The sequence below is a fragment of the Oreochromis aureus genome, linkage group 3 (genome assembly GCF_013358895.1).
Source record: "Oreochromis aureus strain Israel breed Guangdong linkage group 3, ZZ_aureus, whole genome shotgun sequence".
Taxonomy (NCBI): Eukaryota; Metazoa; Chordata; class Actinopteri; order Cichliformes; family Cichlidae; genus Oreochromis; species Oreochromis aureus.
This window is the reverse complement of record NC_052944.1, coordinates 87,917,514-87,931,739: the sequence shown is the minus strand read 5'-3', so window position 1 is coordinate 87,931,739 and position 14,226 is coordinate 87,917,514. Positions and strand designations below refer to the sequence as shown.

Below are 14,226 nucleotides of genomic sequence, written 5' to 3'. Positions count from 1 at the left end.
CCAAACATTATATTTATAAAAGTAATTAATGTTAAGCTCATAAAAAATGTCAACGAAACAAAACTGAACTCAGGCAAAGAACTGCAAACTTAACAAACCAAATGACTGCACAAAGAAATATAACTGACCTAAACAAACATAACTGACCTAAACATGAAATGGCACAGAAGGGTAAATATATTGTCTGATCAGACCACTATGACACACGAGGAGTTTTTCCTTTCCAGTCACCTTTCTCACTCACTATGTGTTAACAGACCTCTCTGCATTGAATCATATCTGTTATTAATCTCTGTCTCTCTTCCACAGCATGTCTTTATCCTGTTTTCCTTCTCTCACCCCAACCGGTCGCAGCAGATGGCCCCGCCCCTCCCTGAGCCTGGTTCTGCTGGAGGTTTCTTCCTGTTAAAAGGGAGTTTTTCCTTCGAACTGTCGCCAAAGTGCTTGCTCATAGGGGGTCATATGATTGTTGGGTTTTTCTCTGTATCTCCTGTACAATATAAAGCACCTTGAGGTGACTTTTGTTGTGATTTGATATATAAATAAAATTGAATTGAAATGAAATTTAAAATGGGTGGACAGGCTGCACTCTCCCATAGACCTGTCACAGCACTGACAGCCTAGAACAGCATCATTGAAGTCTTTGTTTCTCTCCCGGAGTTATGAATCAATCCTCAAAAACTAGTCCCTTATTTCCTGAGTGGGGCAAAACTAGCATAAGCCAGAGAATAAGCAGCAGTGAAAATATCTGCACTGACAACGTGCCAATAAACTACAGTCATACCACATGTAGGAGGACCTGCAGTCACTGTGTTTAAAGTGGACATGAAACAGGACCTGTATTAGGTTTTATTTGAGATGTTCACATGATGTGATCATCACTCTTTTATGCAATATTAAGGTGTGATTTAACCACAAGTCTCTCCTTTTCCCAGCCCAACAGTTTACAACATAACAGGCCCGTGTGCAATCAACCCACCTTTGTCTACAACATGTCTCAAAGCCTCTGTTTGCTGCCCTGTAATCTTTGTGCCCCACAGCTTTTAACTGAACTCTGCTTGGATTTTGCCTTTTTGCTTTTTTTCCACCTCCTGACTTCTGTATTCCTTCCCTGATCTGAAAGACAAAATCAGATTCATCTAAAACTCAACACTTCAACACCGACCTGCTGGATGATTCACTAACAGCCACTCTCTTCTCTGGCCCTTCGTTACACCTTTCCAAGGTCCCCAGATCTTATGGGGAATATAAAACATCACCACTGCTGATTAAGTGTATTTCTAATTAGTTAGTTTATAATTAGTTGAGTTAGTTTCTTAGCACGTCACTACAGCCCCTCAGACTGTGTTTTCTGCCGTCTAAAGATAATATTGATAGTGTGTGGATTTACAGAGCTGGAGACTTTCTTTTGCTGAGGTCATTAATCATGTCAAACCGCAGACACGCTGACAGACTGAGAAGACCGCTCGTGAAAACGACCAATCTGCGGATCCACACACGATGAACACACAGAGTGGAGTCTGTAAACAAATCTAACAGTTAACCTGCAACACAGGGTCACGTGCCTCCCTCAGTTGGGAACTCTCCTAAAATAAAGTACTGGAACGCACCGCGCGCTTTATGGCAACTTGGCTCCGCCCCCACACGTTAGTAATGTCACGTAGTGTCGGTCGTGGGTTTTGTCACACCAGCCCTCATACTTTCACAAACACAGTCGCTCTGTGTGAATCAAACCGCGGGTTCACAGTGTGCATTCAAACAGCGCTCAGAGTCAGTGTGTTCATGAGGAGCAGGAACAGCAGAAACAGCATCATCCTCCTGTAAACACGCAGAAAACCGGCCGAACGTCCCGTTAAATTAAATGTGCCAAACTTTGAAATGTTAAATGAGTCATTCCACCGAATGGGCGCCATTTTCATCCCCTGGAAATTATATTTATAAATTCTGATGAAGATTAACTGTAAAACACATTTTCTTATTAAGCAAAATGTCACACATATTGATCTGATTGAAAATTTAAGATATATGTTGTGAAGGAATAATATAAGAACTGCCTTGAATACTGAAAAAAACAGTATTTGTCACCTGTCCTCATTACATCTTAAAATGAAACATATTGAATACAATCCTAAAGAAATGTTGGGTTTTGTGCATTTTGTGGTGACTGCATTTCCGCTCTATGCACTGCATAAATCTTTGAGTCTTGAATCTTGAATATTTCCATAGAAACCTATAATAATTTTGTTAAATATACACTTTAGTCATGTCCCTGGGTTTTCACCCAGTCCTGTTACTCTAACATATTATCCCGTGTAAAAAATGTGGAACATTGCAGAAGTCACATGCACAACAGGAAGTTGCATAAGGTGAATCTTTTAAAAGCCATGCAAAGACCAAAAGTACGTTTTCTCATTTATTTGATATTTTAACTATGGCTGAATATCAACATACAGCCCCATTACCTTAATTATAGCTTAGTTGTTATTTGATTATTTTAAAAATCAAATGTTGGGGAAAATCATTAGATTGTGCTCACTGTCCTCATACTAGCAAGGATGCCATGTGGCTATATTGGAAACTGTATGCTAAAAACTCACTCCTATTACTTTCAGTCCTGTTACACATATAAAGAGTAGACTGAGTACCAGTTACAGGAGTGAGTAGAGTCAATGGATTAAATGATTTATTAATGAGAATATTTGTTGATTTTACTCTGTTTACCTGATTTTTAAGTTGTACAGTTGAAATTACTTGAATTGTTGAGATTTATGTTCAGTTTCGTGATATAAATAAATACTGATATGAAGTCAATGCAAAGGTGGAGAAAGACACAGCATAATATCAAGGAAAGAAAAGAAACTGAACTGCACCTTGTTACCCCTCGAGACTTATTGGGACACATATATGTGCAAAATGCATGAGAATCTGGGTTGTTGTGCAGAAGCTTCACCACTTGAAAGTGATGACTGTCGATCTGGATGATCTTGTGAAAGCCATCACACAGAAAACAAACTGCATGTACGGAGAATGTTCTGAGTGCAAGGATCTCTCTTCCCAGTCTCCATCCAGTACAATGCAGAGAGCCAAGTGACTTATCTCCAGCAGGCAGTAGTGGATTAGGAGCACAAGAATGACCCCAGTGGCAAAACATCCAAAGTAACAATCAAAAAAGAGACGAGGCTTGAAAGCACATGAAGACTTGATTCATGTTGACCTCTGAAAATGAGCTCTGAAAATATAGCACAGAGATACAAGCAGTCCACTTCAGAACATCACACCAGCACACAGATGTGCTTTATATACATACATCCTCCCATCCAACGTCCTTCTGCACAGTGTCCCCATCAAGACTTAAGGGCCCACCAGCAATCTGGCAGCACTTGTCACCAGTGCTCAATTACATGCAGAGGCACATTCACAATCCACTTTTGCAGTGATGCTTTCAATAGAGACAGAGAGGAATTGTTTTATGTTTTCTACTGAACTGTTCAAACTAGTATTCACTGCTGGGACATGAAACGGCGAGCCACAGAAGGGTCCACTGGATGGTGTGGGATGAACCCTCAAGAGGACAGCACAGAAATAGCACCAACTGTCTTGTCAGCAACGGGAAATTTCAGATGCTGCAGAACTGTTTACTGTGTGGCACAATTTTATATGAGTGCTTGATGTTTGTTGTATATTAGCTGCTATGACAACTCAGATTCCCTCTGGGATTAATAAAGTCTCTTTGATTCTGAAAAGGCAGAAATGGCAATCAAGTTGTTTGAAGCAGTTGAGAAAGCAGTTCAGGAGATGGTTAAAGATGGGCCATCAGTTCCATCCACTGAGGATACATCAGGCAGGTCTCATTTCCCAAGAACTGACATACAGGGACGTCAGCTGCCAGTGCACAGCAAAACAAATTGTGACCTGTGAGTGCTTTAACCTCCTAGGACCTGCCGTCCACATGTGGACATCACATTTTTGGTTATTTTGACCAAAATACTCAATTTTGCTCTACATGGGGCTGATATCCACTTACGAGGACATTATACTGCTACTGTTCTGTCAAAATTTCAAATGAATATCCTCATTTGTGGCTCTCATTTTTCTTCAAAAAAACAAAAAAAGGTATACAAAAAAATCTGGAAATTCTTTGTTTTTGCGTTCGTCAGGCCCCAATATGCCCAAATATCAAAGAGAAATTAAAAATGCATGTCGTGGAAGAGTTCGGGTCTTAGGAGGTTAATACAAAGCATTTAACATTCAATCAACAGACAGCACCCACAGCCACAGAAACTGTGGCAAAAAGGTCACACAAGTTTGTTTTCACAGAAAACTCCCACACACGTGCACACTAACATCCAAACACACTCAGGACATGTTCAGTACTGTTACCCAATATTCATTCCTTGTTACTGTCTGCAAATATGTTTGGTTGATCTTTCATCCAGTTGGTTAATAAATTACATGATAATAAATTTGATAAGCTTGAGGTTTGTGTCTACTTGAATTGATAAATGTGCCTCTGGATAGATATGATTTCTGCTTATATGGGGCGATCATGGCTCAAGAGTATCTGTAGTTAAAGTAGTTGAATTATGTTAACTGCTGTAGATCATATAATATCCTTTAGTCTAGATTGTGTGCTCTGTATGTAGTTTTAGTTTGCATTATACTTCTGACCTAAAAGAGTGTGAAAATCATTAGATCTATTGGATTGACCTGTATTACTCGACACTGTTGAATGTGTTACACTGTTTCTTGACATTTCATACTGTTGAAACATGAAGAGAATGTTGTGTGCAGGAGACCTTGTGTCTAGGAAAGGAGAGACGGACCACATTCCATACCCCCACCTTTACAGAGAGCAGAAAAACAAGGAGCCGAGGTCATAACTTAGGCGCCGGGAGAGAGAAAGAATGTGAATGTTTAGGCTTTTTATGACTGGGTGGGGGCTACTAGAGGCTATAAAAGGCTAAGTGACCCGTCACCATTTTGAGACTTGCTGTGACCCTCTGCAGGCAGGTCTCCCCATCATGATGGTTCTTATGCTCTTAAGTGTTGAATTGTATGGAAATAAAGTATTGTTGATTGAGCATTTATACACCGAGTATTGGCTTTTACGACTAGGTGGGGGCTACTAGAGGCTATAAAAGGCTAAGTGACCCGTCACCATGTTGAGATGTATTATTGTATTATGTTGTATTATAAATACCAAATGTGCATATTGGGCTTTCCAAATTAATCTGTTCGCTGAGTTGCACGAATTTTCACATTAAATTTGTCGGTGTCTGGTTTTCGGCGCAAGATACTAACAACATAAGTTGAGGCTGAATTCCAGTGTGTCAGATGAACTGCTTCTAGCAAGATACTAATAATATACTACGTTGAGTCTAGTTGCAGCCCACGTTACCTTCCACATTTAACTTTGTCTAAGACTGGCTTCTGTAGCAATAAGATATTAGAATCTCTTTCGGACATGCGGCCGTAAGTTCAGTACATTGAATAGAGGTTTGAAGCTGGTTTATGGTGCGGCTGTGCCTCGAGGGATGCGGCCATAAAATTAGTATGAATAAAAGGTAAAGCAGACGCTGATTTATGTTGCGGTTGTGCGCCAGGATTGCGGTCATAATCTCTGGTTTATGATGCTCCGGTGATGCGGCCATAAGTGCAGTGAAAGGGGTATCTGGCTTATGGTGCGGTTGTGCTTCAGAAATAGTTCTAAATTGAGCTCAGAGGTTTCTGTGCATGTTTCCGCCGGTGAAAGGCGCTCTCTGTGTGTCTTACTGCTGGTGAAACGCGCTGTGTGTGTGTGTTTCTGTTGGTGAGACGCGCTCTGGGTGTGTTTCTGTGTGTGAAGCATGAACACAGTGACAGTGACGGTTGATGTGTGAATAGGAGGACATTAGTGCGAAGAAAATGCTTTAAGATCAAAGGTTGACGCTTAGTGTACCTGTGGAAATTAATTTTGCCCTGGGGTTGGCTCCCCCACCGTACATTGGACGCGGCGTACGGACCAGCGGCATCTGGAGGTCCAGGCTTATCACCTGAGAGCTGAGGGCCCTCAAACGATAACAGAATAACACTGAAACCGCTGTGTAATCACGGGTTCACATTTATTCTGGAATAGAACAAGAAAATGCTTTGACATCTAAGGTTGAGTTCTATCATAGGTGAAAGATAAGAAAGGTTGAAGTCCTCGCTTCAGTGGTTGAAATTGTTGTGTGCCTGTCCCCTGACGAGTGTGAAATTAAATAAAGAGGGAATTTGGAGCCACATAGAGATAGACGGGCATAATTGGGTGTATTACTCTGTGGTGTAATAAAAAATTAAAGAAAAAAGAGAGAGAGTAAGAGGTGTGTAGTGGAGAATTATTGAGAAGCAGAGAGAGGAGTGTGTTGGGAGACTGGCGTGCAGTTTACGCTGTCAAGGTGGGCGTGTTGCCTGCTTATCTGTTTAACAGTGATGAAAATGATATTAAATAAATCTCTTAGTGTGTTAATACAGGAAGCTACGGACCTGGACCAACTGCCCCCACAAGCACAGCGGCCGAAGCAAGATTATAGTAATGGGAACCACACCCAGCAAGAATCAGCAGCTGTGGAAAAGACAGCAGCGAGGAGAGAATTAGAGGAGAAATGGAGGTTTTAAGAGCACATAAAATTGGGTTGACGGACTTGTGGAGGTTGGGAAGGCGTCCAGAGCATCACAACAAAAGGTGAAACAAAAACACACACAAGCAGAGAAATGTGAGAGAAAGGCTCCTTTTAAGGTAACGCCTAGTTTGAGAAAAAGTTAAAATTAACCTGCCTACAAATGCACACACATGCAGTGAAAAAACAGCTTACACTCATGAACACCTGAAGATTTTCCAGCAAGGTTAAAGCAGCAAAAATTAACATACACCTGTTGTTTTTTAATGATAAAGTTTATCCATTACTAACAAATAAACCCTCTGGGTTGCAGGACAACAATTTAACTTCAAGGAAAAAAAAAATAAAGAGACTGGTATGACCAACTAGTGATGAAATAACAAATTTAGTGGTTAAGAGTCAAACTGTGAGATGTTTTCTGAACAACACAAGTGATTACTGACGGAAAGAAAATTCTCTTTTGTGAGTTCAAACATGATCTTAAGACTTTGAACATGTGCATGTTGTCCTGTCAACTTGGTGGGTTATGAGTTGATTATATCATGAGGAAGAAAAAAAAAAAAAAAAAAAGGGGGGAGAGAAGGCTGACACAGGGCCTGGCCCGGTGTTTCTCCCCTCTCTTTGTAACACAGCCAACACAACATCATTTTCCTGTTCGTACACTTCTGTTTGTTTTTGTTTTGTTTTGTTTTTTTGTTTTTTCTCTTTATGTTTAATTACAGGCTGCTTTGCTGGCCCTGAAAGCCGAGGCTGACCTGGACTCCTGCTCTCCCCTCTACGTGACCCTGACCAAATGCTGCAACAGCTGGACCCACAACAACAACCTGAAAATGTCAACAGTGCTGCAGGAATGCGATCTCATGCAGCAGAGACGGAGAGCACTAAACCTAAGGCCCGTTTCACTACACGGGGGAAAATTCTCCGACAGCTTCAGCTGACAGAGCTGTGACGAGACGCCCGCCAAGCCCGAATGAAAAGTAAGGCCGAACAAAAGAATGCTGATCTTGATAACTCTGCATTCACACTGTGCAGGACAGTGATGGACCAACACGGCAGCGAAAAGGGCGTGACCGAGACCGAAGGACCAACTGAGGTCAGAAGGCACCTCAGAATGGACAAAAACACAGAAGAAGATGCAGGTTTCACCTGCAGTGAGCATGGACTGGAGAAAGGACTGCCCCAATTGGGGTCAGAACCAGGACGGACTGAACTTAGAACAGCAGCAGCAGCAATGGTGGCAAGCGGACTGAAAAGGAGGAGGGCAGGACCCCAGGGCACGCTTCAGGCTGTGGTTTACCCAAGACACCAGAACAGGAAAGTGATGAACACACACACAAACACACACGTCTACATACACTGACTCAGAATGAAGAGAAACACACACATGAACACATATACACTTATTGATTCAGTGAGAAATGACACACACACACACACACACACACATCGAAATGCTGATTCATTGAGAAGTGATCCACACACATACACATGCACACGCTTGTGCAATGAAGAGTGACACACACACATGCTGATGCAATGAAGAATGCTTTGCTTATGCTGATATGCAAAATGCTGCACACAAACATCCAAATATATAATTTTTATGAGGAGCCATTGATTACGTAAAAATGTGTTATATGTCACCCAAAGAGCATTTATGTAGATTTAAGGAATAAGGTCTAAAACAGTTTGGTTATGAAAACAATGTCTGTGCGTGATGTCTGTTTATGGCTCAAGGCCTTGACTGAGTTCCTTGCTGTGCTTCACACAGCCTGGTGAGCAACAGTGGCACAGAGTGAAAATGATGAATTAATAGTGTAAGTTTTAGGTCAGAGTACCACATTTTCTGTGATTGAGATTTAATTCAAGGAGGAACAAAGGTGCTGTGGTACCTGAGGTTCTCATTCCTACACAATGTTGTCCCGGCAGGAAGCAAAACTTTCCTGTGAATTTCTGGTTGTTTTTTGGGTTTTGCTTAGCGCTAGCTTGATTTTATCAGTGAGCTTTGGGTTGTTTTCTTTCTCTAAGAGAGAGAGAGATGGTTTTATGCTTGGACATGTCTGCAATGGGCCCTAGTTTGTGTTATTTTAGTAGTATTTTGTTGGTTATGTCTGTCTTCGTTTTTGTTACAGTGCACTGAGATAAGAACATCTGAGAGGTGTGATCCACTGGTGGTGATATTTTGTGAGTTCATGATTTAACAATCAGCTCTTTAAACCAGGCCTGAAAGATTGAAATTTAAAGCGCTATAAAATATTATTACTGTAAACAGTCGCAGAGTGTGCTTCTCCATGATTGTAATTGGCTTGGGAGAAATTCACTTATATGGGACACTGATTGCGTGGTAAGTCCTGAGTCTAAAAGGATTGCAGCGAGTCAATCCAGTTCAAAAAACAAGGAATTGTTTTCCTTTTAAAATGATGACGTCATCTTGCTGGTGATGGATGCTCGAATAGGTCGCGCGTGAGACTCCATTATCAGCAATATTCGGTATGAATGTGTGTGAATGAATGCATGTGACTGGACTGTGATGGACTGACTTGACACTGAGACAAAGACTGCACGGACTTTAGGATTAGTAAATGCTGACAAACAATTCACTCAGCCGGCAAGAGAAGGGTGGATGCTTCACTTTGTTTTGTTTTGTTTTGTTTTGTTTTTGCAGGAGCAGGAGGATAAGAGAGACTGGAGGAGGAGACGGTAACTTCACGTGAGAGTGTATCTAATGTACAACATTGGATTATCAAGGCTAGGGAGAGAGGTGTTTTGGTTTTCTGTCTCTTACAGAGAAAGGAACAGACACCAGACGACGTCACGGAGATATGAGGATTTTTCACAGCAGAGACAGACGTAGGGACTGCCGAGACAGCAACTGGGGTCAAGTGTCATGGCGTTTGGGCTCCTCGAGAAGATGGATCCCATAAATACAGCAATAACCAGGAAGGGGTTGGCGAAAATCTAGGAACACCAGACCAACGGGGTTCGAGAGGCTCTTGGCAAAAAGGGGGACACGGCGGTGACCCCAAAATACGCAGATCTTTGTTTGAAATCGGGGCAGAATAATCCCCTGATCTGTGCAACGACTAAAGGGTGGTCTAACCCCGGAGGTCGAAGAAAGAAGCTGAGAATCACCCAACTGGAAGATACTGGTAGCTGCAGCAATAAAATAAAGGTTAAAAGCTCCTTAGACAGAGGTTCTAGTCTGAGTACGTTTGAAAGGTATAAGGTGGCACCAAAATGGGGGTGGGAAACTGGAGCACCAAAATAAAGCTGTGGGAGAATTGGGGAGTAATGGGAGTGTCATCTGTATTTTGTTGTTGTAATCATAGTTTTTCTTGCATCTGAACTGCTAATCACAGAGGTCATCCTATATATGGTCGACCCGTTAAAGGGGGACAGAGGGCCTCAGGACCAAGAAGAACGTGGACCTTGCGACCCTGGAGTGTATGTTGTAAGTGATCTCTTTGAGAAAAGAGATCAAAGGGGGAATTGTGAGATTATTAGTAAAACATATGTTATTTTATGCCTGTAGTCAAGGTAGTTGAATTATGTTAACAGCTGTAGGACATATATTATCCTTTAGTTTAGATTGTGTGCTGTGTACGTAGTCTAGTTCCCATTATACTTTTGGGTTAAAAGAACATAATCATTTTGTAGTTCATTAGATAAGTGTGCATCACTCTGTACCCTTGATCTGCTGTGAATGTGTTACACTGTTTCTTGACATGTTTTACTGCTGCATCATAAAAAGAAATGTTGTGTGCAGGAGACCTTCTGTCTAGGATAGGAGAGACAGACCACATTCCATACCCCCACCTTTACAGAGAGCAGAAAGACAGGGAGCCGAGGTCATAACTTAGGCGCCGTGTGAGAGAAAGAATGTGAATGTTTAGGCTTTTTATGACTGGGTGGGGGCCACTAGAGGCTAGGGATGGGTACCGGTGTCCGGTGCCGTTCTGACATAAACGGTAGTAACCAGACCGAAAAGCAGCGCACATTTCGGTGCTTTATTTCAGTGCTTTTTTTCAGTGCTTTTTTTTCCTGAGCTGTGATGACCTTAGATTCTAGCCAATCATTTTACGTTTCCGAGGATAGTAGGCGGGCTCAGGTACGTACGTTCTTTTAGAGCAGAGCTACAGATTAAAAATGCCCCAGGCAAAGCGGTCAAAAGTCTGGCTGTACTTCACAGCAAAATATGCAAACTCAGCAGCCTGCAACAAGTGCTTTAAGCTGATACTGTGATACTGTCAAAGGAGGTAACACCTCAAATCTGATGAAACACCTGGCAACGCATGGCGGGTTTTTTTAAAAGCCGAGAAATGCGCCGTGTTTGATAGATTGCTCCGAGCACATCTACTGCGGGTGTGGTGCCTGTTATCGGACCCGGAGTTAGCAGTATCCCCCAAAAACCCGAAGAGTGGAGTCCTGGCCCCTAGCCCTGCCAGTGTAGCAGAAATGATGACGGATGATGATGGCAGCAGCAGCTGTTCTTCGCTGCGTGAGTAGCCTAATGTTGTTCGTGTGTAATTCACGTTGAGTAGGCTAACCACGTTATTACATTAATGCATGTAAGATGAACTAGCAAACATCATCATAGTTACATGCAGCTGTCTTCTTGTTTGATGGCAGATACTCCCTTCACCCTGGCCAAAAAGGCTAAAATGACCAAAGAAAAAGTGGAAAACAGTTAAACATGAGAGGTTTTTGGACAAAGTTTGTGTTTTTTCCATTGTTTAAGCACTGCTTCCAGCCAAGAGTGATACCATATATGCCCTATAGCTGCAGAAAAGGCTAACATTGTTATCTTTTTACAAAAAAACAGCTGAACATGAGAGGTTTTTGGACCAATTTTGTGTTCTCCATTCTTTAAGCACCGGTTCGAGCACCGTTTAAGCACTGGCACCGTTTCAAAAGTACCGGTTTGGCACCGGTATCGGATAAAGCCTAAACGATACCCATCCCTACTAGAGGCTATAAGAAGCTGAGTAACCCGTCACCATTTTGAGACTTGCTGTGACCCTCTGCAGGCAGGTCTCCCCATCATGATGGTTCTTATGCTCTTAAGTGTTGAATTGTATGGAAATAAAGTATTGTTGATTGAGCATTTATACACTGAGTATTGTCCTTCCTTCAGCCCAAAGATTAAAAGAATTGGGAGATTTTAACAAGTGCCATTTCTGGGAGTATTTTAAGTTGCTATACATCAATACAACCATTATATCCCAAATTTTAATCATATGTATGCACTAAGTCATCAGTAACTACATAAATTGCAATAGTGGTATTTTTACACAAATTTCTAGTTAAAGTAATTTCAGAGGTTCATCCCTCAAAACAGGAACAGGAACACAGAGAGAGTTATTCCCTGTACTAAGGACACATTCAGCATTGTGCAGTAAATCCAGATCATCCCAGTTAAATGATTACATGGATGTGAGTGTGGTCGTCAGAGCAGCACTGATCAGTGTCAGGTTATAATGACCAAGGTGTACACAAACACTAAGTTTGAGTGTGTGCAGTGAGACTTCAGTCAAAGCATTTAACTGAGGTGTGAAAAATAAGCTGAACTCTACAGCTTGTTGTGGTCCCCTGTGGCTTGACAGCCTTCCAGCTGTTCTCCAGCATTTTCATTTACAGTCATAAAATATCTCCACACGTTGCTCCTCTTTCTCTCTCTCTGCAGTCCAAATGCGTCTTCTGAGCGCATCTGAGTCACGTGACGGCACAGTAACAAATCCCAGCAGGGCAGGAAGAAGGGGGCGGAGCAAAGTGCGTCTGCCGCATAAGAAGAGGTGTTCACACAGACAGAGCTGCTGTTTCATCCACAGCGAGTAAATAGCGAACCTCCAGGAGAGAAACAAACTAAAGTATCGATCATATACCACTACCAACGTTTGGATCGATATCTGCATCGATCTGCACACCCTTGTCTCCTGGATCGTAGCTGAGATCAGCGTGAACCACGTGGATCTCTGCTCCCTGACCTGTTTCCTGTGTTTGGAAAGACTTCCAGCTTCATCACGGGGTTTCTCTCGGTTTGTGGGCTCATCTAAAGGTAAGCACCGAGCTAACTTCAACACTAGATTTACTAACCCTGCGCACATTTGCAGAAATCCCTTGAAACCAACACCTACTAGAATTACTGACTTTTTTATTTTCTGGTGCAAGTCCCGAGGTGTTAATCACCCCTGCTGAGATTTGTACAGGTCATATGCTCGATTCAAGGGCGTCGATTTGGCATCTCTATTAGAGATTTAAAATGTGACGTCATTGAGGGGTAAAACCGCAAAGCATTGTGGGTATCCGTGGCAAGAGGTAATAGCGCAAGCAGGCTTTCAATTGAAATCAGTTACACAGCGATAAAAAGAAACAAAAAATGCCAAGAAGCTGTTGTATTATTAACTGCACAAGCCGGGCAAACGACAGCCGCGTGAAGACGACGGGTAAAGCAAATGGTTTTTATCAGATTCCAGCGTGGAAGAGAAATTGTCCAAGCCATGTCTCCGAAGTCACGAAGAGGCAACGGATGGCCTGGACAGTAAATATTCAGCTTTGAATAAATAGTGAATTGTCCAGACAGGACATTGAGTTTCGCTTCTGTTATTACCACGGTACACTGACAAAAACATATACTTTTATTCACAGGATAAAACAGTTTTTTTGTATCACTAATAGCCCAGTATGGTTACATCATACAATATTATTGTCACTGCTACATTTCTGTGATGCGTACCAGAAATTATTTCCACTAATGAATTACCGTTCAGCTCAAAGGTCATATTAATAAACGGTTAACGAATGTGTATTTATGAAGACGATTTGTGAGACTGGTAAACTTAAGATATGTACGATGGTCTTTCGTTCTACACGGTGCATTTCAAGGTCCTGCACCCATCCGTCAGTAAACTGTACCTGGGCTACTAAACTTCATGAGTGTATGCACTCACTCCAAGAACCGTATAATTATAAATCTGAGCGTGGTGAAAGTGGGCAGGACGCTAACGTTTTTTGTCCACTCTGTGTGCTCGTAAGGGTCTAACCCCTTCACTCCTTTGATTTTTTCCTCGTATCTTTTCTTTGCCTTTTCGTCGAGTCTGTCTTTGTACGGTCTGGCATTGTTCTCCTTCGTTTTGTACATTCCCCTTTTTGGGGTCAAAGAAAAAGCAAGAAGGCATTGAAACCGGCAAATGCACGTTTTGCGGTGCTGCAAATGCTTGCATTTGATGCGGTATTTTGATTATTTTGCCACGGGATACCGGCATGCAATGCGCGAAAGTCACGTGGTCTGTCAATCTCTATATCCAGCGATTATTCATTTGTCCCCACCAATAATTTGATCGCTTCTTGTAAAAAAAAAAAAAAAACGAAAAAAAAAAAAAAAAGATCCGTCAGCGTCTCAGTCACCCAACGGTGCAGAAAGAGTTAAATTACGTTCTGTACTGGAGTCTGACCTCATGTGACAAATATGGCCAATGTGATTGGCTGAGCCTTTCAGGGAGCTCTGTTTAGTTTCAGCAGCGGCAAACCTGCGCTGAGAGGACGGTAGCAAAGAGGAAGAACCTGCATATAAGAAAGTATTTTTCAAATA

General features: G+C 42.0%; 1 protein-coding gene across 2 annotated transcripts in view; it reads right to left on the bottom strand.

Moving 5' to 3' along the window:
- LOC120438424 (myelin-oligodendrocyte glycoprotein-like) overlaps positions 1–14,226 on the bottom strand; it is a 357,354-nt gene that overhangs the window by 267,250 nt on the left and 75,878 nt on the right. The gene's annotated exons all lie outside the window — the stretch shown is intronic.